Source organism: Canis lupus, chromosome 10 (genome assembly GCF_003254725.2).
Source record: "Canis lupus dingo isolate Sandy chromosome 10, ASM325472v2, whole genome shotgun sequence".
NCBI lineage: Eukaryota > Metazoa > Chordata > Mammalia > Carnivora > Canidae > Canis > Canis lupus.
The window spans coordinates 52,750,521-52,772,218 of NC_064252.1; the positions used below are offsets into that span (position 1 = coordinate 52,750,521).

At 36.7% G+C, this 21,698-nt stretch overlaps 1 protein-coding gene and 1 pseudogene across 26 annotated transcripts in view; one reads left to right on the plus strand and one right to left on the minus strand.

The window, feature by feature from the left end:
- Positions 1-21,698, minus strand: part of NRXN1 (neurexin 1) — a 1,115,712-nt gene that overhangs the window by 355,154 nt on the left and 738,860 nt on the right. The window lies entirely within an intron of this gene.
- LOC112674650 (endothelial differentiation-related factor 1-like) lies at positions 2,653-10,573 on the plus strand (annotated as a pseudogene).

A 21,698-nucleotide genomic window follows, 5' to 3' on the forward strand; every position in this document is an offset into this window, starting at 1 on the left:
TACCTAATAATTTGCCAGTTACTCCTTAAACAGAAGGATATCTGGTGTCCTATATGTGTGTGTGTGTGTGATTATTTGTCTTTACTTACAGTTTTTTTTTCCTTTCTGCAATACATAACTGCTATATATTTGAGTCTAGAACCAGAGCTTATGATTTAATGTTTGCTCTCCCTTGTAATACCTAGCATTTCTGTCCAAATACCTCAACAGATATTACTATTAACAGGGCCTGTCTCTTTACCTAGTCTCATCAGAAACTCCAGGCTTGTTGTCCTCAAGGCTGGATTTGGATAACTCTAAGCAAATGCCTTCAGCTTTCCCTTCGTCCTTCCCTCCCTCTTGCTCTACCTTTACTTTGCTTCTCTCTCTCTCTCTTTCTCTCTCCTTGTTCTACTTCTGATCAGAGTAAAGTTTCTTGAGAGAAGTGTTTTCTATCCTTTCCTCCGTGCCCCCACCCCAAAAACCCAACCATAAGGGATGGTTATAAGTGGTATGTTGAACTTTCACTACATATGCAAAACTGAGAGAGTGTTTTCCCCTGGAAATTACAGTGATCATTTGACACAGTTCTCATGAAGTGACCTTTGAGGATTCTCAGCTATTGATGAAGGATGACAATAACAATTCAGTCTCTTAAAACAGTTCTGTGTTCCCATGCCCCAAGGCCCATGCCTGCACTATCCCATCAGCTTGGACTTTCTCTCCCTTCCTTGCCTAATGAACTCCCATTTATCCAGCATTTCACACTTCAAACTGGACGCTCCTCTATGGAAGCCTTTGCTGGCATCCCCCATGAGACAGAGTCTTCTATTAGGTAAGTTTACAGCATCCTAAGTTCTTCTTTGACCCTTAGGATGATTTTAAAATTGCTACAGGGATGCATGGGTGGCTCAGCAGTTGAGCTTCGCCTTTGGCTCAGCGTGTGATCCTGGAGTCCCAGGATTGAGTCCCACATCGGGCCTCCTGCATGGAGCCTGCTTCTCCCTCTGTCTATGTCTCTGTGTGTGTGTGTGTGTGTGTCTCACGAATAAATAAAATATTTTTAAAAAATAAAATAAAAATAAAATTGCTCCATATTTTGAATTTTTTAATAATAATGACTATCTCCCACAATGAGTGTACATTCCATAAGAGCAAAGACTATCTTTTGTTCCCCAACATATCCCCATCACCTAGGAGAGAGCCTATCACAGAACAGATTGCAGTTGGTCACTAAACTGTAGTTGGTCAATGCTTTCTCTCCACTCAGTTCTTACCCACAACAGAATTCTAGCCTCCTGCTTTACCTAACACTCCTCCTTCCACTCAACATAGGAAAATCTGCAGGATGAGGTAGGAGATTGTTGTTTTATATAATATTTGATATTTTAAAACCAAGCAAAAGATAAGTTTTTTAATTCTAAAAAAAGCAGGTAGTAATTTAAGTTTCCCATACGCATAAAAAATCTTTGAGCCACCCGGGCTGCCCTTCAGAAATAATTTCATGAAACTTCACCTTATGAAATATTTCTATAAATTTGACGTTCATTTTACTTGCATCTACTTCCTAAAGCATTATGTATTTTTAAGTTCTTCACTTACAGGAAGACCCATATAAAAAGAATTTCAAAGATACCCACATAGCTCACCTTTCAGTAAACAATAGCAATTGAAATAGCTTGAAAAAATAGCAATAGTAATGCATGATAAAATGAAAAACTCTGAAATTGCAACTGCTATGAAAAGTAACATAGAAAATTTTAACCAAAAGCTACCTAAGCAAAGGTATATTTCCAATAGAGAATACATGTAAAACAGTTAACCAGCGATCTAGAAGGAATCAACCAGATAACATAGCATACCCTAATGTATAAATATACCATGAAATTTATTCAAAGGGGTAGAAGATGAAGTGATAAACCAGAAGTCCCAGCCAAACAACCAAACCAAACAAAACAGAAAATTAGAAGAATCTCTTACATCTCATTGTTACCTCTGTGAATACATTACAAAATCCTGAGAAAAAGTGATTGCTCTATAATTGAAAAGATACTTCAAAGGGTTCCTATAAATATATATGAATTCACATTATCTCAGAAAAAGTATTAAGATAAAATTAGAGTTTGAAATTCAGTGTTCTTTTGATAATTGGGAAATTATTTTTAGTCCCTAAGAAATAGCATGGCATTTTGTAACAATCTCATTGCTGCTGCTGCTGCTGCTTCTGCTTCAACCTCTTCTTAACATCATCATCATCATTGCACATTAACTTACATTGATTTTGGCATGTAAGTGCAAAGGATTGATGAATAGAACTCCCTCTGTTTTAATGGAGTTACTTTTCAATTTATGATGTTGTAAAAATCATGAGCACCAATAGGTATAGGCTTATAAACTACCTTGCTATATCATTTCATTGAGCTAGAGCCTGACTATTTTTGGAAGGACAAGTATACAAAAGCAAATAAAAGTAATCCAGGTGACTACGTGCTGAATTATTCAAGTTCAGTACCTACATGTTTTGTGCACTTATGTCCCACATTTCATATCATTCCTATTCTCTGAATTGAAAATTAATCAGATGCCTCTTCTTTCTACATTCTTCCCCCAACATAAAGTATGCATATTTAATCTTTCACTATGGTTTGTAATATGTCTTCAGTATCAGTAAACATGGAGAGTAAGGGGGAAGGTAAATACAAATGGATAAAGATTTGTCCTTGTTGTCTTCCAAAAGGGTATTTATGTAATTTTTATTTTAGATGTTAACCAGTATTTGAAGGGATATTTTCTTCTTGACCCTGTAGAGAGCTCACATTGTCTGAATATTATAAAGCCTTATTTCCCTAAGATAGTGGCTGCAACAGAGCAAAGATGACTAACTATAGCATGTCTCAAGATAAGTTTGCTTTCTACTATCTGACTGTAGGGTGCAGTCTTCCTTGGGGCACAGATGGATTATAATGAAATGGTCTGGTCTCTGTTTCCAAATGTTATCGTTCTCATAGTCTACCACATGGTAGATAAAACTACATTTCAAACAAATGAAAGTAAGTGCTAGCTGCTGATAAGAAGATTCAATTTCCCATAAGTTACAGCTTGCTTTATTCATTTAAGAAGCAGTATTAAAATATTATTTCATATATATTAAATTTTTCCCTTTGATGACCTACAAGTATTTCTAGCCTATCATTTCCTGATATGTTGATCTGTAAGTGATCTTGTAAAATGAATGGGCACTAAGGTGCTCTCCTGTTGGGCTAAGGACCTTGAACTGGTAAAGGGCACGGTGCGGACACAACAAAGAGGGAGGTGCCTGAAATAAAAGTACATATTACTGGTACGCAGTTTAAATACATGTTTGAGGATTTATTTAATGTCCAAGCAAAAATTCAAAGAAATCTTTCTCTTGGGTATTTAACCAGTATGTAATTATGTCACATCATATGAATATACTTTTCATCAAACACTTACTGAATACTTATTTGCTAGGAGTTGTACTTAACAATAGACTAAAGCAGTTGTTGCCAAGTGGGGATGGGGGCAATTTTGCTCCCAGGGAACATTTGACAATGTATTAAAACAGTTTTGGTTGTCAAAGCTGGGAGAGAAGTACTACTGGCATCTAGAGGATAGAGGCTAGAGATGCTGCTAAACATTATACAATGCACAAATCAGCCCTCTCTAACAAAGAATTGCCTAGCCCCAAATATCATACTGGTGAGATGAGAAACTCCACAATAAAGACATGAGGATGATTCAGAGTGGCATAAAATTAGAGAAAGAACACCTTTTAGGGAGATGACTGTACCAATCCCAGTGAGAAGAAATGGATTCCTAAACTAAAACAGTCAAGGTTAGAATGGAGAGAGGAATGGAGAAATTTTAAGGCAAGACCACAGACAAGATTCAGGGATTGAGTAGCTTTGAGAGAAGTAAGAAAGGTGAGAAATCTAGGACAAATCCTGGATGTCTGACTTTGTTGACCTAGTGGTGACTGTCAATACACTGAGAAAGAGAATGCAGAAGGTGACATGGAACTGAGAAAGTTTGGTTTTGGAGATGCTGAGCTGAAGGAGATTGAGTACATTTAAATGGAACCAACTGCTAAGAAGGTATGAAGGAATAGTGAATGCACAACTCAGCGGAGCTCTAAGGTTGAGGTTAAAAAGCCAAGGACTTATCATCAAATAAGTTGAAGTTTTGTATGTTATTATTTATTAAAGAGAAAACTGGGGAAAGGAAAAAAGAAAAAGAGAGATAATTGTCAGATGTCTTTCTCACAATGCAACCAAGCTAGCTGAGGCTGGGTAGCTTAATTTCTCTTACGATGGTGAGTTCTCCCCTAGGACAAATATGCAATCTGCGGTAGTAATGTGTTGCTCTGCCCCTTCCAATTTTATTCTCCACAGAAAACTTCACTTATTCACTACTGTCCTTTTTTATTAGTGTGTGATATAAGTCAAGACTGACAGAAGAGACATCGTATCAGAAACCAGGAACTGTTTTGATGTATTTGCCAAAACTCTGTATTATTTGGCTTCTTTCCTGCTACATAAAGTAAGTGTCAGTTCACTATAATTCTGAACACAATTTAATATTAGCTATGAATTTTCAGGGCGTAGTTAATCAAGGTCTTAAATTAAATTGAAATACATATTGCAAATATATGCATTACAAACACATTTATATAATTTATAAATAGCCATGTATATAAATTACTTATCTATAAAACATACAGCATCTTACTGCTATTGATTTCAAATAGAATCAAGACACTTGAATTCAGCACATAGGAAGGAAATATAATATCTGTACCTTCCATCGTCAGCTAACCTTTGGCAAATTCATTAATTTTTTACAAGAAAAAAGGCAATATTCAGAATTCTAAACCACAAATGGTAATGTTTCCTGACCCAATCCTGTTATTGTTAGTACTTATACGCTGAGAAACAATTAGAAATTTTTAAATCAAATTGGAAGATGGCTTTAGAAGATGATAAAGGAAGATAATTAAGTACAATAGTGAGAATACAGTTTTCAGATTTGTTATGAATATAAAGTACCAGACATAATGCACACATGTATGGAAAAGCACAAACTCTCAAAATTCACACCTAGAACCAAGAAACGAAAAAAAATCAACAAGAGAAACTCATTTATGCAATGACAAATAAGTAGCACTGCTTTCCTCCTCTCCAAAAGAGTTCACATGGCACTTAATTATTTTATTTACCCAGCACTTTATCCAAAACTGAAGACCTTTTTCACGAACTGCCAAATACAAGCAATTTGTTCAATTGGGATTGCTTTGCATGAGTTGTTCTATAGGTAACAAGAAAGCAAGAAAATAAATACTTTGGGGCAGCCCGGGTGGCTCAGCAGTTTAGCAACGCCTTCAGTCCAGGGCCTGATCCTGGAGACCTGGGATCGAGTCCCACGACAGGCTCCCTGCGTGGAGCCTACTTCTCCCTCTGCCTATATCTCGCCTCTCTCTGTGTGTGTGTGTGTCTCTCATGAATATATAAATAAAATCTTTAAAAAAAAGAAAGAAAATAAATATTTTTAAGTGTCACACTTGCTTCCAAATATCCTCTTTAAAAAGTATGGGTGGTTCCTTGATATAACTGATAGGCATAATATTGGACCTGTGCTTTACTGTAATCATGAAAATTGTGCTGTTTGCACATTCTTCTGATTAATAATGGAGAAAATAATGTCTGCGGGAAAATAATAAGATAATGCTAGTTTCCTGGGTCTGCAAGCCAGCAGGGCGAGGAGATCTCAGGGAATTGAGGCAAAGACATGGTTTCAGACTCACTGTAAAGCAGAGAAGGAGGAAGGAGGCAGTGCGAGTGGGTGCCTGCTAATCTATTGCTTTGGACTGCTTTGCAGTTAGGAGTGCTAGTTTGGAGCAACAGAGAAATAGATTTAGTTTTTAAAGAAATAAATAACACTAGTAAAATCAGATCTCCTCTGGACAAAGACTGGGGCCAGGAAACGAATGCCATGGTTTAGGAGGTGCTTTGCCTTACACAGTTGACAGTCTGACTAAATAATGAGCACTTTCTTCAAATGAGGCTGGCACAGGAGCACTTTCCAGGGCTGTGTTCTATCTCAGGGCCCATTTGCCTGCAACTGAGGTACTATTACCAGTCGAATGTGGATGTAATGCAGTCACGTGACACCAGAATATTTCTATTTCTAGAAAGATAGCAGAGAGAAACTCTCCAGTGTAATCATGCCCGTGTATACATACTGTAGGAGGGAAAGGGATTTTTCATTTTGTTCCTGGAGCTGAACTGCCAAAGTTGAAAGAAAAAAAAATAATGCTCTGAATTAAGGGGTAAAAAAAAATCTGATGTTAGGAAGCACTGGCTCCTGTGCTTTCCTACTCTCAGGAACTAAACAGTTTCAACAGATAATCCTGTTTTGTTTTGCTTCACCTTCCCAGACACATGTACCCGTTAAAGCATTCCTCTCTTCCAAGTACCAAAATGAAATATGAGTAACTATTTTAAAACAAAGGTAGATTTTAGCTTAAATTGTCTCCCCAACTGCTTGCTTAGGCACCCTTTCTATGTGAGGCATCAAACGGCATTTGGCCAGGTTCAGAGAAGTGATTAAACAGGCTATACTCTGCCAAGGAGAGAAACCAAGTTGGCCAGATGTTCAACACTGCCTTTGTGACCCATAAACTTATCTCTAGAGAGGCATTCATCCTTGGAAGTCAGGCACCCCCGGAAAGGCCATCCTCCTATGAGTCACACAGGAATGTCCATAGTACCAGCTAGAAGTAATTTAACCATGCCGGAGGCCTGCTGAATTTTCAAGAGATGAGTATCCTGCTCTCTCACACATATTGTTCTGATATTTCCTCCATGAGGGCAAAGTCTCTAAATAAATCCAAAATGACTTTTATTTGAAAAGAGCAAGTGTACTCAGTGTGTCCAGGAACTTAAGTCGCAGGAGCAATAAATTCTAGCACCCTGTTTCATCTAAACAAAGGGACCTCCAAAAGACTTGGTATTTACGGGACCTGCAGAGCCCCGAGTAAGCATTTTTACAGCAGCCATAGAAGGTTCTAATACTCAGCATTACTGCTCCATCGCCAGCTTATTAAACCTTAATGGTACTCTTGAAATGCTTTGCACCAGAGCTGCAGATAACTCACCCACCTCATGGGCTTCTGGAAGCTGCCCCAACTCTGCAGCCACCCTGCAGATAACCAACCTTGAATTTGAGAAATACCCAAATGCTATTTTCTTCTCTTAAGTCAAAGGTCAGCAAACTGAAGTCGTGGAATAAATCATCCCCTCTTTTTGTATTGCTCCTGAGTGAAGAATGATTTTTATACTTTTACATTGTTGAAAAGAAAGAAAAATATTTTGTGAGATGTGAAATTAAAATTTCAGCATCCATAAATAAAGTTATATTGGAACACAGCCATGCCAGCCCATTTAAATATTGTCTAAGGTGGCTTTTGCATCCAAGAATCCAACAGCAGAGTGGAGTAGTTGTGACAGAGATCTATGGCCTCTAAACCTAAAACATTTACTATCGAGCCCCTTTAAAGAAAAAAAAAATGCTAATTCCTAATTTAAAGCATTATCAGTCATTTTCAATCATTAATAAGTTCTGAATTATATTAATATCAATTTAAAGCCTCTGGAGGCCTTGGTTGGAACCGATCCCTGCCTCAGAGTCAGGCCTGATGCCCCCACTGCAGAAAAGCACTCAAGGGTTCTGGGTGGGCTTACCAAGGATGGAGGCCACAAAAATTATGTCTTTTGAAATTTCAAGACTGACTTAGATAATGTAGCTAAAAAGCAATATCACAGATTTTTCCCCCACAAAACACACCAGAACTTACAGATCAAAATGAATATTGTTCTTTTCAAAGGAGACACTTTGAAATTTGTCGTGAAGAAGCTGCCAGTGCTCAAACGTATTTAGAGCATGCCTCTGACACTGCCTGCAGAAACTCTCTTTTGATTGCTTCTTATATAGTCTCGATGTCAAATTTGATCCATTAAAATTATATTTGATTCATATTTTTTGTTATCTTAAGTCATTTAGAACTATAGTCAGTGAATAAAAGAGAGGAGCACATTGCCTGGAATAGAAGGGGACACCTCAATACATATTAGTGGAGTAAACTGAGTTGGCCCAATATAAAGCAAGGCTATTGCCACTTATAAGAATAAAAACCAGCTGAAGACACACACACATATAGCCATTGTCTGTGTCCTAAGTGTACATAGCTCATGTCTTTCTTTTCTTTCTTTCTTTATTTATTCATGAGAGACACACAGAGAGAGAGAGACAGAGAGAGAGAGAGAGACAGAGGCAGAGACACAGGCAGAGGGAGAAGCGGGCTCCATGCAAGGAGCCCAATGTGGGACTTGATCCCGGGTCTCCAGGATCACACCCTGGGCTGAAGGCGGCGCTTAAACCACTGAGCCACCGGGCTGCCCTCCCATGTCTTTCTATTTCTTAGCTCATTTGGGTCTCAAATATTTCTGCCTTTATCTACCTCTGAAAGATTTTCTTCCTTCTCTACCCAATTTCTCTCATCTCCAAGCCTGCCTGACTGTCCCACATGTGAATTGCCTCAGCTCCTGCTGTTCACTCCAGACTTCTGGAGTCTTACTCCTTCTCCATCTCTCTAATCACTCTGATCAACAGCTCTATAAAAAAGAGCAGCTACAAAAACATTTATATTATATTATATTATATTATATTATATTATATTATATTATATATAATTTATATGAAATATATTATTCCTCTGGCCATATATATTTTATATATATAATACGTACATGGAATGTTATATTATTATATTATATTATATTATATTATATTATATTATATATATTATATTATATTATATTATATTATATTATATTATATTATGGAAGTGGTCAGAGGAATTCCTTGTGCATAATACGCCAATCCTGTCTAGGAGAGATTATACAAATACACTACCACCATAGGCCAAGGTAACCCTCCACAGGGAAGAAACAGGGGAGGAAAGGATCTATGAAGCAATATGGCAAAGGAACTCCATGTGCTTGAATTCTATATATTGAATCCAAAGAAAATCTCTCTTGAAGAGACATTATTCAGTGGTATAAGTAAAGGAGAAATAGAGGAAAGGAGATAGAAAAAATGAGAAGTCAGTAGAAACAAGTGAGGTCATTAGAAAGAGAAGTACACTCTCAGAAATCAGAGGGACAGAGAAATGAGCACCAGAAAAGTACCTTCTCTGAGGTAGAAGGAGATGGTAAGATGACTAGTTCATTTAATTTGCTATGATGTTCCAGGTATCATGACCATGTTCTAGTTCTTTATAATGTCTGGCTGCGTGACGACTGGGGAAGTTTTCCTATATATTGTTTTCACATTTTCATTTCTCACAGTAACGTAAGTGGGTCTCCTCTTTATAATGTGAAAAGAAATCTGTGTCCACAGAAATGTAACTGATTTCCTAAGCATTTAATAACTTGGCTCTGACATCAGAAGCAGAGAATTCTAAATCCTTGCTGAGTAGCATCAGTATCTTTATTCTAAGTGTGTATAATCCTAGGTGACTTCCTAAAAGAATAACATTCATTTGGACCCTCCTATACGATTTTTCAAAATGAGCTTCATGACTTTATAGCCCCTTCCAGCAAATGTGTAATTTTATGAAGTAAAATAAGAGCAAAATATTTCATTTACAATACCTTAGAGACTGACAAGATAGTCTAAGTTACCAGACAATTATCTATACAGCAAATGTACATTATGTCTAATCTTCATTCTCCTTGATGTTTCCACAATGTCTCCACTATGCTTACTTAAACAACAATAACAGGGAGTATGTTTACTTACAATATCTAGAAAGAGTAACAACAGAAATATTTTATAGATATCTCTTATAATGCTTTGTATTCTATTATAAAAAACAAACTTAGATAGCAAATATTAATTTACTCATTCATTGTTCATTAAATAAGGATTCACATATGCTAAGAACTGAGGACACGTTGGATAAGATAACTGTTCTCATCCTGATGAAGCTCACTGTGAAGGAAAAGATGCTTGATTAGGTAAAACAAGAAAGTATCTGGGAGGGGGTCTCAAACAGCTGCCACCAGGCCACTGGATGCACTATGCAGGACTTGCCTGCCCACGGTGCCTGAGAGTGACTAGGACACGGTAACAGTTCTGCGCAAGAAGGGCCCCACAGCCACCCAGGCCAGGTCCAAGTAGGCCAAGGACAAGATGTGGAGACTTTCAAGTCAAATGGGCCACTGGCCAGAACAAACAGCACTAGGTCACCAAGAACACGACCAAGCTGGACCAGGACCAGGTGACCCTGGAGGCGGGCAAGGTGATCCAGCAGGGCCAGCAGAACAAGGGGCTGACTTAGAAGGATGAGGCAATGAAAATCAATGGAAAGCCACAGGTCACTGGAGACTATCAGAGTGGACCAGTCATTCCTAATAATTAGGTCCTGGGCAAAATCAAGAGAGCTATTAGCCTCAAGCTCCGGGCGAAGGACATCAGGAAGCCCACTGAGACACTGAGAAGGGGCCAAGGGTGAAAGGAACACGAGCCTCAAAAGCATTGCCTTCTGGTTGATCTCACCTGGACCACCCGCACCAGCGTGGGTCTCTTCTGAGCAGAACCTAGGGCATCAGCCCTGCCCAGGAACCCCTCCTAACTATACCTGCTGTCAAACAAACAAAACCTTGCAAAGCATTGCTTCTCTTGATTTTTTTTCCTTCCTATCCCTGGTGTCTGCTCCATCTTGGGGTGGCTCCCTAAGGAGATCTGAATTGGACCACCTCACACTGGCGGGACTATGGGGTGGCACGGCCTGATGTGGAAAATAAGATGCCGTCTCCAGTCCAGCTCTATAGAAGCCAGCAAAACATTTGTTGCCTTAAAAGAAAAATCCAGGAGGGATAGGATATCTGATCTAGTGGGGGCCAGGAGGTGCTGGTGAGGTGGGGGCAGAAAGGAATGGTGCTTGAGCTAAGTCAAAAGAATGGGGTATTTCCTTGTTGGAGCAGGCTGATCTCTGCAGTTTGATAAGTAACATACATCAGGACCTTCTTACCAAAAGAGCATCAGTACTGATCAGTGAAAAGAAGATGCTGGTACAGTGAATCCATTCTATTTTCAGAGAGTCCCTTTAATACACAAGTTCTTCTGGAAAGCTATAAACTGCATATATTCCCAAGTAAAACTTTATCCCTAGGAACTGATGATGGAAAGGACAACAAAACTCCAAAAAAAAAAAAAAAAGCGTAATGGTTTCTTAGGAATTACTGCTTGGCTGGCTATGGACTCGTAAGAATTTAGATTTGACAAAAATATGTTAACTATAAGAAATACTTTGCCTGTGCATTATATGACTAGAAGGGTATCCACGTCCTGTTTCTGCTTCTCATGCCCTGATTATCTGTCTTCCTACTATTCCCTGGATACAACAGCATATGGTGTCAATTAATGTTAAGTCTGAATCTCATAATTTCTGTTAAACTTTGGATCACTATTACGAAACACACCACTAACATAGATAACCATCCCCTAAATTTCTGCTTCAATTATAAGGAGCAAGAGAGCTTATATAGGCCAGTAAAGATCCATCATCACTCCTACAAAAAAGACTCAAGGTAAATATGTTTACAATGGAAGGTCATTAGTTAATATTGTCATATTTTTCATATTTTCTATATTTCCTATACCTAATATTAAATGGAAAAATCACAAAATAATGAGAGATAATAAAGAGTTGTTCAATAGTACCATTGTGGGAGAAAAATCTGTTTGCTAATGCAATTACATTGAATAGAAAGAATATAAACAATAAAATAAATTTGAACTTGCACTCCAGTATCGTTGAACTCAATCTTGTCCTACAAAATGCCTTTCACAAATGCAGGTTCTGAATTTTGTTTTATTCTGTCATTGCTTAATTTACCAAATTCCAGACAGTCTTTTGGGAGATTTGCAGACTGACTTACTTCAAAAGGCAATCTGACAGAAGTAACTGGAAATTTCAGTGAGGATGAAGAATTACTCTGTAAAGAGTGAGCAAGTCAGTAGGCGTAAGGGAATTTCTCACAAAACCGCAATGCAGACCGCTTCACAAATAACTGAGCAAATCTTAAAATTTTATTGCACTGAAAGAGAATTGGGAGAGAGGACAACCCCCTCCACACACACTTACTTGTAAAAAACCTCACTAGTTTATCAGAGTAATTTCCCTGGAATTCACCCTGAATTTATTTGAGTAGAGCAACACCTTTTAATCTATCTTTATTGCCAGCATATGCAAAACACAGAATCACTGCTTTATAAAAGCCATTACTCCAGATGCTGTGACTAGGTGATTTTCCTCAGTGGGCAGCATGTCTAAGCAGACCATGTTAGTAATACGCACTGTGACTATATGAAGATGAATGAGATGCTTAGGTTTCATGCCTAGTTGATATATAATCATTTTAGATAAATTATAGATTGATTACATTTAATTATGGAACTGCCATACTCATAAAGGATTCCAAGCCTTTGTCACTCATCCATCCAACTTTGCTACACAAGGGAAGCGTGGGAGAGTACGTGAGGGAAGACAGTGCTTCAGAAATGACTGACTTCGTCAAACAGCCACAGGAGTTGCACTTGAGGTCTTTGATGACCTGATGATGAAGGACCACAGAAAAGACCCGAGGAGCCAGTTTGGTTATGAGTACACAGAAGAATCAATGTTTATCAGTTACATATAATTTCCTCTCTTAATTCACAGAGCTACCTAGTAAAATATATTTCATTGTGTCTATTTTACAGGCAAGAGAATGAAGCTCAGCAAAATTATAGGTAATTTGCACAAAATAAATGTGTGAAGACTCCAAGCTCAAATGTAGGTCTGTCTTATTTCAGAGTTTGCATTCTATTTCCATTCTACCGTGACACCTCCCAATAAGAGCCTCATGTATCAAGAACCAAGAGAAACCTGGTGGTAATATCATTGAGATCTGACTAGTTCCTGGGAAAGCTGGATATACTATGACAAAATAACTGAGACTCCAAAGAGGCATAAACTATTGACCTAGGTACAGAAAAGAAGGATTTTTTCCCTTCAGTGTTGAGGAAGACCTCCCCAAAATATAATAATTTCAAATGGGTCTTGAAAGATGATTAGGAGTGCGATCATATCTAATGGTAAAATGGGAAATGTGGGCAAAGGATCAGAGGTAAAAAACACCAGGCACTTGACTAGCTCAGAGAATCAAACACTCCAATGTGGCTCGGAGGCAGTTTTCTCCTTACTCTCCCCCTTTCTTGATCACCACATCTTAATTCTTTAGCCTTTCCCAATAAGCCTAATTTTATACTAATATTAGAATTAATAGAAAATGGTGATTTTGAAATGACAGCTAATTCAGTGATAAAGTTGCCATAGTGCTGACATAGCAAAGACCTAAAACAAAGATTATTACAAGTCTCCTCTTCGATCCCTTTCTTCAAGGTCCCAATGTCTTCACCACAGAAAAATAATGTTGTTACCTTTAAAGTGCAGATTTTTCAAGGAGGAAATATTTTTTTAAAAAAATTAACACAAATAGGGTAGCCCCGGTGGCTTAGTGGTTTAGCGCCGCCTTCAGCCCAGGGCATGATCCTGGAGACCCAGGATCGAGTCCCACATTGGGCTCCCTGCATGGAGCCTGCTTCTCCCTCTGCCTGTGTCTCTGCCTCTCTCTCTGTCTCTAATAAATAAATAAATAAATAAATAAATAAATAAATAATCTTAAACAAAGACAACTACTATTTAAAAAATTAACACAAATAGAATAGAAATAGTTAAATATTTAGAAACTTGTTGTACTCTATGATTTTCTTATTTTAAGCAACACTATCCTACAGGAAAACATGCTTCAGTTTAATATGTTACATTTTTCTTGAACATTTGTTGGGAAATCCCAGGGATATCTTCAGTGAGAAAACCTAAAAATTATATGGAAACACAGGATAGTAATCAAGATTCCTGTTAGTCTTTTGCAGTGCCTCTCTAAATTTATGAAGTTCCTTATAGACCAACTTGCTAAATCACCAACTTAAAATGTCCACAGAATCTGAAAAAAAAAAAAAAAAAAGTTTCACTTGCCACTTCTTTTCTCCCCAAGAGAGAAATTCTACTCTCAGTAAGCAAGTACCTTTCTATTGAATAGTTTCTCAGACCTAGCTTCTAAAATTTCTGCTGACTATACCACTTTAATAATTTGTTACATAATCTATTTACAATTCCTTATTCTACACATAATATTTGGGAAATGAACATAACTTAGTTGTCAGTGGATATATTTCTTATCTCTTGCAATATCCTTAAAACTGATTTTTATGATTAAGGGGTATCTTTGCTGCTAACCCAAGTCACTCAAACTTCTCTTTTGAAATGAACATTTATTTCAGATAATACATGCTCTCTATGGATAGCTTATCCATTTTTCAAATGTAATGATCCTGTCTTCTGTAGATATGAAATTTTCAAAAAGATATTGGCATAATGCAGGAGAAAACACCATCCTTTCATTATGTTCAAAATTGATCTGACCCTGAGCTAGCACTTTGGGGAACTGGGCTACATAATCATGTAGACCCTTTCAGGAAATGGGGAAATGGCTTATTTATGGATATATATACATGGAAGATTTCATACTTCTGGCTTTATACAATTGTATCCTCTCTTCCTTTCCAATATATTTCCAAAGTAAGAAAGCCAGGAGGGTTGAATTTCTATATCAGCTAGTAATTTGTTGTCTGCTATATATTGGCTCTAAAGATGATTTATTAAGAGTATATTTATTCCATATCTGTTTCCAGTCCTCTCCAGCAGATTTGAATGGTTCTCATTTACTGAATGAAGTAATGCTAGAGATGGTTTAATACCTGGTCACTGTCCAATGTTAGAAACAAACAAACAAACAAACAAAAAACAAAGAAAATTTTTAAAAAATATTGACTTCTAAATTTATTATTTGAAAACTCTTCATTTTTCCTGAGAAATTGGTATACTTTTTCCTCTTGGATAATAGTTTAGTAAATCTGCTTGTGTTTCTTCCAGTACTTAGTTTCCACTTAATAGTTCATCATTATTCTATTATGATTTCAATAAATAAATTATATTCAGTACATAGTATAAATAATAAGCTCTCATCTTGAAAAAAATGAGTTTCTTATTATTTCAACTTGTTCGCTATTTTTAAAAAAGATGAAAGAAGAAATGTGGTTAACTGGTGCAGCCAAAAACAGCAATAAAAAACAGTCTAACTAACTTGCTGATGTACTTTGCTCCAGTCCTTTTGAAATGGCTGTTTTAAATAAAACCTATTTCCTTAGGCTAATAAACAATCTATAATCCATTAAGCCTTTATGAACAAATCTAAGGCTTCTGAAATTAGTGCTTAGGGAAGAAAAAGTCAAGTAATGGATTTCAAAGAAATATGAAGGTAATTAAGAAGACCAAGGATCAAATTCCTATCACCATAATGATTCCTAGAACAGAGCCTTCCAAACGGCCATTTGGGAAATTTATATATTACCTAACCCAGAATATGAAATAAGACAGCAAGGAAGAAGGCAAGAAAGATTATTTTAGAAAGGAGTTGGGGTAGAAGTAAAGAGGGAGGAAGGAAGGGAGGGAGGGAGGGAGGGAGGGAAAGAAGAAAGAGAAAGGAAGGAAAGAAGGAACGAAATCAGAGTAGTTACTCCTGAAAGAGTGAATAGCTTTTATTTTTTTAAGATTTTATTTATTTATTTATTTATTTATTTATTTATTTATTTATTTATTTGTTTATGACACACACACACACACACACACACACACAGAGGCAGGCAGAGGGAGAGAAGCAGGGTTCTTTCAAGGAGCCCGATGCGGAACTCGATCCCAGGACCCTGGGATCACACCCTGAGCCAAAGGCAGATGCTCAACCACTGAACCACTCAGGCGTCCCATGAGTGAATAGCTTTAATGGATATTTGTAAGCTAAAGAGAAATCAGGAAAGTTAATGATATTAACAAAGGAACTATGGGTTTTGAAGTTTATAAAACATTATTTTAAGCCTGAAAGTTGGGTTAAACAAATGGGTTAAGAGCATTCTGATCCTAGTGATGCCAGAAGTAACTTAATTATAAGTAATGTTTTGAGTTGTATTTATATTCATATATCTGAAAAAAAGCACAAGTCCTTTTCTCCCATGTATTTGAGTGTAATACAGAAAATTGGCACTATAATCTACCTGCTCTGGGTAGAAAAGCCATCTCTATGCTGACTCCATGTGAGTTTATCTGTGGCAGAGATGAAAATAACCTCTGTGTACCTTGTACAGGTAACAGAACTCTGAGCTGGGCACAAAGCCATACAATATAAAGAAAGAATTTTCCAGTCTGTTCTGAAGCTAAGTGGCTATGGGGCCAAGTTTTGGCCAATAAGAAACAAGCAAAACTGATGGTACTTCTAAGTCATGCCCTTAAAAGGCTTTCCCCTTCCCTTCCAATGAGAATTTCTGCTTTAGACTAAGCAGATGAAGACAACCCCTTCAGGGTTATTAGAATCAAAAGACAAAATTCTGAAAATTCTGCAGAGAAGAGCTACTTCATTCAGATTTTATTGCTCAGAGTTCAGATTTTATGGCTCAAAGTCTTATATGAGAGGCAAATAAACTTTTATTCTGTTTAAGCCATTTTTAATTTATGTCTCTTTCATCTGCAACAGAACTCATACTGTAATAGTAAAAGCCCACTGCAGCACTTAATCATATGCCAGACAGTTTTCTAGGTGCTTTTAATATACTAATTAAATAATGCAATAATCTTAAAAAGGTAATTTACTATTAAAGGTAGTTACAGATGTAGAATTCAAGCACAGAGAGGTCAAGTAAGTGGTTCATCCAGGATCCAAATTCAGGCACTTTGGCTTTAGAGTGCATATACTTGGTCACATGACTTAGCATAATGCTTGCTATACATTTACCAAATATTAAATACATATTTGTTTAATTAATTAAGAGGTAATCCATTTAACACTGTTTAACTGTATTTAGAAATCTCAGCATGGGTGGCTTCATTAATGAAATGTTGATTTTCTTCCTCTACATGAAGAAAATGATTATTTTATATGCAGCAGTGCCCTATAGGACAGTCTGCACCCTGCAATCTTTTATGTATCCAGTCTGTGGTAACTCAGGAATTACCCTGGCATACCAGTTATTGCTAAGTAAAGACTCGTTTAAGCAATACAGAACTAGAGAATTGAGAAAGAACACAGACACATAGCCTAAAGAATCAAGGGGAGGTATGTATACCACCTGTTTGTTTTGAATTCTGTTAGGACTGTCTCTGTCCCTATCAAATGCCAGGGACAAAGTGATTGGTGATGGTAAAAGACTTAAAAACATGAATGAGACATCCTTCCCCTAAGGAATTCAAAATCCAGCCTCCTTCTAGTACAAGATCTTACCAAAGATCTCTTTTGTATTTTTTCCATTAATACAATAGGACTTTCAAGTAGGGCAAGTCTCAGAAAATTATGTTTTCAGTGGAATAGAGAAAAAGGAACACTAACAACTATAATGAGATTTTTTTTCTTTTTAATTTTTCCTTGCCCTCCAAAACGCTCTCTGGAATTTATGTGACAGAGAACAGAGCCCATCTCTTTGAGATATTTTTCCTTCTATTCTCATGTATCAAGGAATGTATCCATAAAGATTCCTTTTGCAGAGATTCAGGTTTTCAGTGTTTCAATAATGAATAGCCAGTTTGCTTTAGATAACTTTAATTAAAGTTTCAGAAATGAACTAAGAGCCATAGGGCTTTCTATATTATTGAAATAAAGAAGAATTTAACCAATTAATACATAAGGGGAACAAATGATTACTTGTGGATTCAAGGCACAATTTTGTCAGTCATCTTTATTGACAATTATAGACTATAAAATCTACCATGCCAGAAGTCAAGAATGTCTTGGTTGACAATCAATTACTAAGACCAATTCTATTAAGGTGACTTCTATCCTTCACTTTCCAATTTGGAAAACGCACTGCAGTTCTGATTTGTAAACCCTGAGTTGTACTAATACCAACTCTGAGCTTTATATGAATGTGGTATGTTTTAATGAACATTCTCCCAAATTACAGGAATACTTTATCTCCGCACATGAGCACCAGCACATGTCTGAATATGTCTCCCTTTATGCCAGCTTCAAAGAGAACACTATTTAATTGAGGCTTACAGTCCCTACAATGTTTAGAAGTATCCCTAAATTGCATTTTAAAGGGAGAAGGGAGAAATAACAGTTCAGAATATTTGTTGGGAGAAATAACAGTTCAGAATATTTGTTGCCAATCTGAGAAATAAATCTGCATTTGCTTATTTGCTACAGACTGCCAGACCATATCTATACATCCATCCATCCAATACATATTCGTTTCTTTAAGATTTTATTTCTTTATTTGAGAGATACAGAGCAAGCATGAGTTGGTGGCAGAGAGAGAGAGAGGAGCAGACTCACTACTGAGCAGGGAGCCCAACGTGGGGCTTGGTCCCAGGACCCTGGGATCACGACCTGAGCCAAAAGGTAGATGCTTAACTGATTGAGCCACTCAGGCACCCCTGTACATATTCATTTCTTAAGAGTTAGAAGTTTTATTGATCTAGAGTCCAAATGAAAGTTTCTGGACTCAGCTTATCTAGAACACCTATAGATCAAAAAGTCTGGAAATGCACTGCTATAAATTGCTCTTCTTTGGATCTCATGTAAGGGCAAAAGTAATAATCAGTCCACATTTTTCCCCTCCAAGCAATATCACCTCAGAGGATGCCCAGTTTGTTCACAGCCATCTGCAACATTCATCAGCAGTCTTTATGTTCACTCCACACTTCAATTTTCACAAAGCCATTCATGAATTGCATACATACATTACAGTGAAAAATTTTTGGAAGGAAGACTGTTACTTAGAATGACGAGTTTCTGGCAAAACTATGCCTATTGGTTTTCTCAATACCAAGAATGTCTGGCTGGTATTGAATTGACAAACTAATTGAAATTCATGAAAGTTTTATTAATAACATTTCAGGGTGGCCACATTTCTCTTCTTCAGCTTTCTATTCTTTATATCCAATTTAAGTCATTATCATGCATTAATCATGATTGTCTATCATATCTATGGACTTCCACAAGTTATCTAGCCCTAAACACTTATTTATAATTATTCTCAGTAAACCTTTTAAATATATATATATTTTTAAAATATATTTTAGTATAAGTAAAGAAAGCTTTTGATAAGCAAACTACACCACAAAAAAAATTTTGTGACTAAGCCAAAATTTACTGAAGATACCTTACCTTGACTGTTATTGTTAATCTCAAAAACCAGAAATTTACTCACCTCTAGATTCTTTTTTATGTATTTCAGGTAAAAAAATAATTCTATTTACATTTCAACACCTACTAACCTATGAAATATATTAATTAAGCGTATTCAGCATAATTATTAATTGGAAGCTTCTGACCTCCTCTCTATCCTTCTTTGCAGGCTTGTGCTGCAAACAAATTCAAGAATTATAGCACAAGAAATCTTTGTCTACATAGCTACAGAGAAAATACCATTTTATAGATCATAACAGTAATGTAAACATACATAACTTATCCCAATTAGCTGAAAGTCCTGACATGCAAGATTGCAGCCATAGATCTATTAAGATGCAGTAGAAATGATATGACATATTGAGAAGGCTGGTTACCTTTATCATGATTATGGAAACTGAAAAATATGTTCTCCTGTTATCTATTCTGGACAGAATGCTTTTTTTGACCTGGCACACTGAAATAAATTGTCAACTAAACTCTAGAGAGACAAACCCAAAATGTACCCAGAACTCCATACATTAAGTCAATTTTTGATAGAATACATAGGGATCAAGGACAATGTGTTCTTTTAAATAAACTAAAAAAGATGAAAGGGTTGAAAATTTCCTAGGCTCTCTGGAGATATGGACTAGCTCTTATTAAGTAGAAGCTGAAAGTATTCCAAACGTCAAGGAAAGCACAAGTAGTAGTCGCAATGAACTATAGATGTATGTAGTATAAACTCTGTATTCAATGAGTCACGGATCCCCAGGAGCCAACTAAAGGCATTTTCAGCATTAGTGTTCAGAGACTTCTTCACTCTTTGCAGCTGGGTAAGATATAAACAAAAATACCCCTCCTTTGTACTTGAACTCCACAGGAAAACAATTTTACAGAGCTACAGAAGCAGATCTTACTAATTAAGTCTATTTTTTCGTACCTCTCCAAATTTTCCTCCTCTTATTATCAAGGTGTTATATTCTAAAGAACAGGTTTGGGGATCCCTGGGTGGCTCAGCGGTTTAGCGCCAGCCTTCGACCCAGGACGTGATCCTGGAGACCTGGGATCGAGTCCCACGTCGGGCTCCCTGCATGGAGTCTGCCTCTCTCTCTCTCTGTGTTTCTCATGAATAAATAAATAAAATCTTTAAAACTAAAAAAAAAAAAAAAAAGGAATGGGTTCTAAGATAGCTTTATGAAATGTGAAGTACTTATTAGTGTTCAATGAACACCAAACACATATTTATCCTCCATTAATATAAAAATACTTATTGACACAACTGTATTTAGAATTTAACTCAGTAAAATTAAACTGTATCACCAGACAAAACAAAACTGGCTTAAATATGATTTTGGATGCCAGAAGGATTGATTCCTTTTTAAAAAAAATGAAATAAACAGAGTGCCTGGGTGGCTCAGTTGGTTAGGTGTCGGCCCTTTGCTCAGGTCAGGATGCCAGGATCCTGGGATCCAGACCCACATTGGACTCCCTGCTTGGCAAGGAGCCTGCTTCTCCCTCTCCCTCTGTCTGCTACTCCCCTTGCTTGTACTCTCTTTCTTTCTGTCAAATAAATAAATAAAATCTTTAAATAATAATAATAATAAATAATGAAATAAGTAACAGAGCTACCAACTTTTATTTAAATATTGTTTTTTTTTTTTTTTTTTTTTTTCGGGGAGGCTGGGTGGCTCAGTCAGTTAAGCATCTGCCTTCAGCTCAGGTCATGATCCCAGGGTCCTGGATCGAGCCCCATGTTGGGCTCCCTGCTCAGTGGAGAGTCTGTTTCTCCCTTACCCTTTGCCTCTGCCCCCTACTTATGCTCCCTCCCTCTCTCAAATAAGTGTATACAATCTTTAAAAAATATAAATAATATTTTTTCTATACAGTGTAACCAAGAAAGTAAATAATGATTATCAGATATTTAAAAACCCAATATAAACATGTTTATTAAATATCCAGGGCTCTAAAAATCAAACAGTAATAGAATTTTGTGACCTTATTTTTAATCTGTTCATGTATTTATAGTAATGATTGAAAAGCTAGATTTAAAATTAAATAATATAGTAAACACATACAAGAGATAAGAAAAAAAAATATTTGTTACATTCAGGATTCAAGCCACAATTGCAGGTCAACAGATTCATGATGTTTTAAAATTTAAATCATTAACAATGAATATTAAATAACCAATACCCAAAAATCTTTTTTTGCTATCAGATTAGTTCATATTAAATGACAAGTGGATCTGCTAATAACCATGGGTCACAAATTTATGAAAAAGCCTATTTGTGGCTTGTTTTTCTCAAAATTATTACC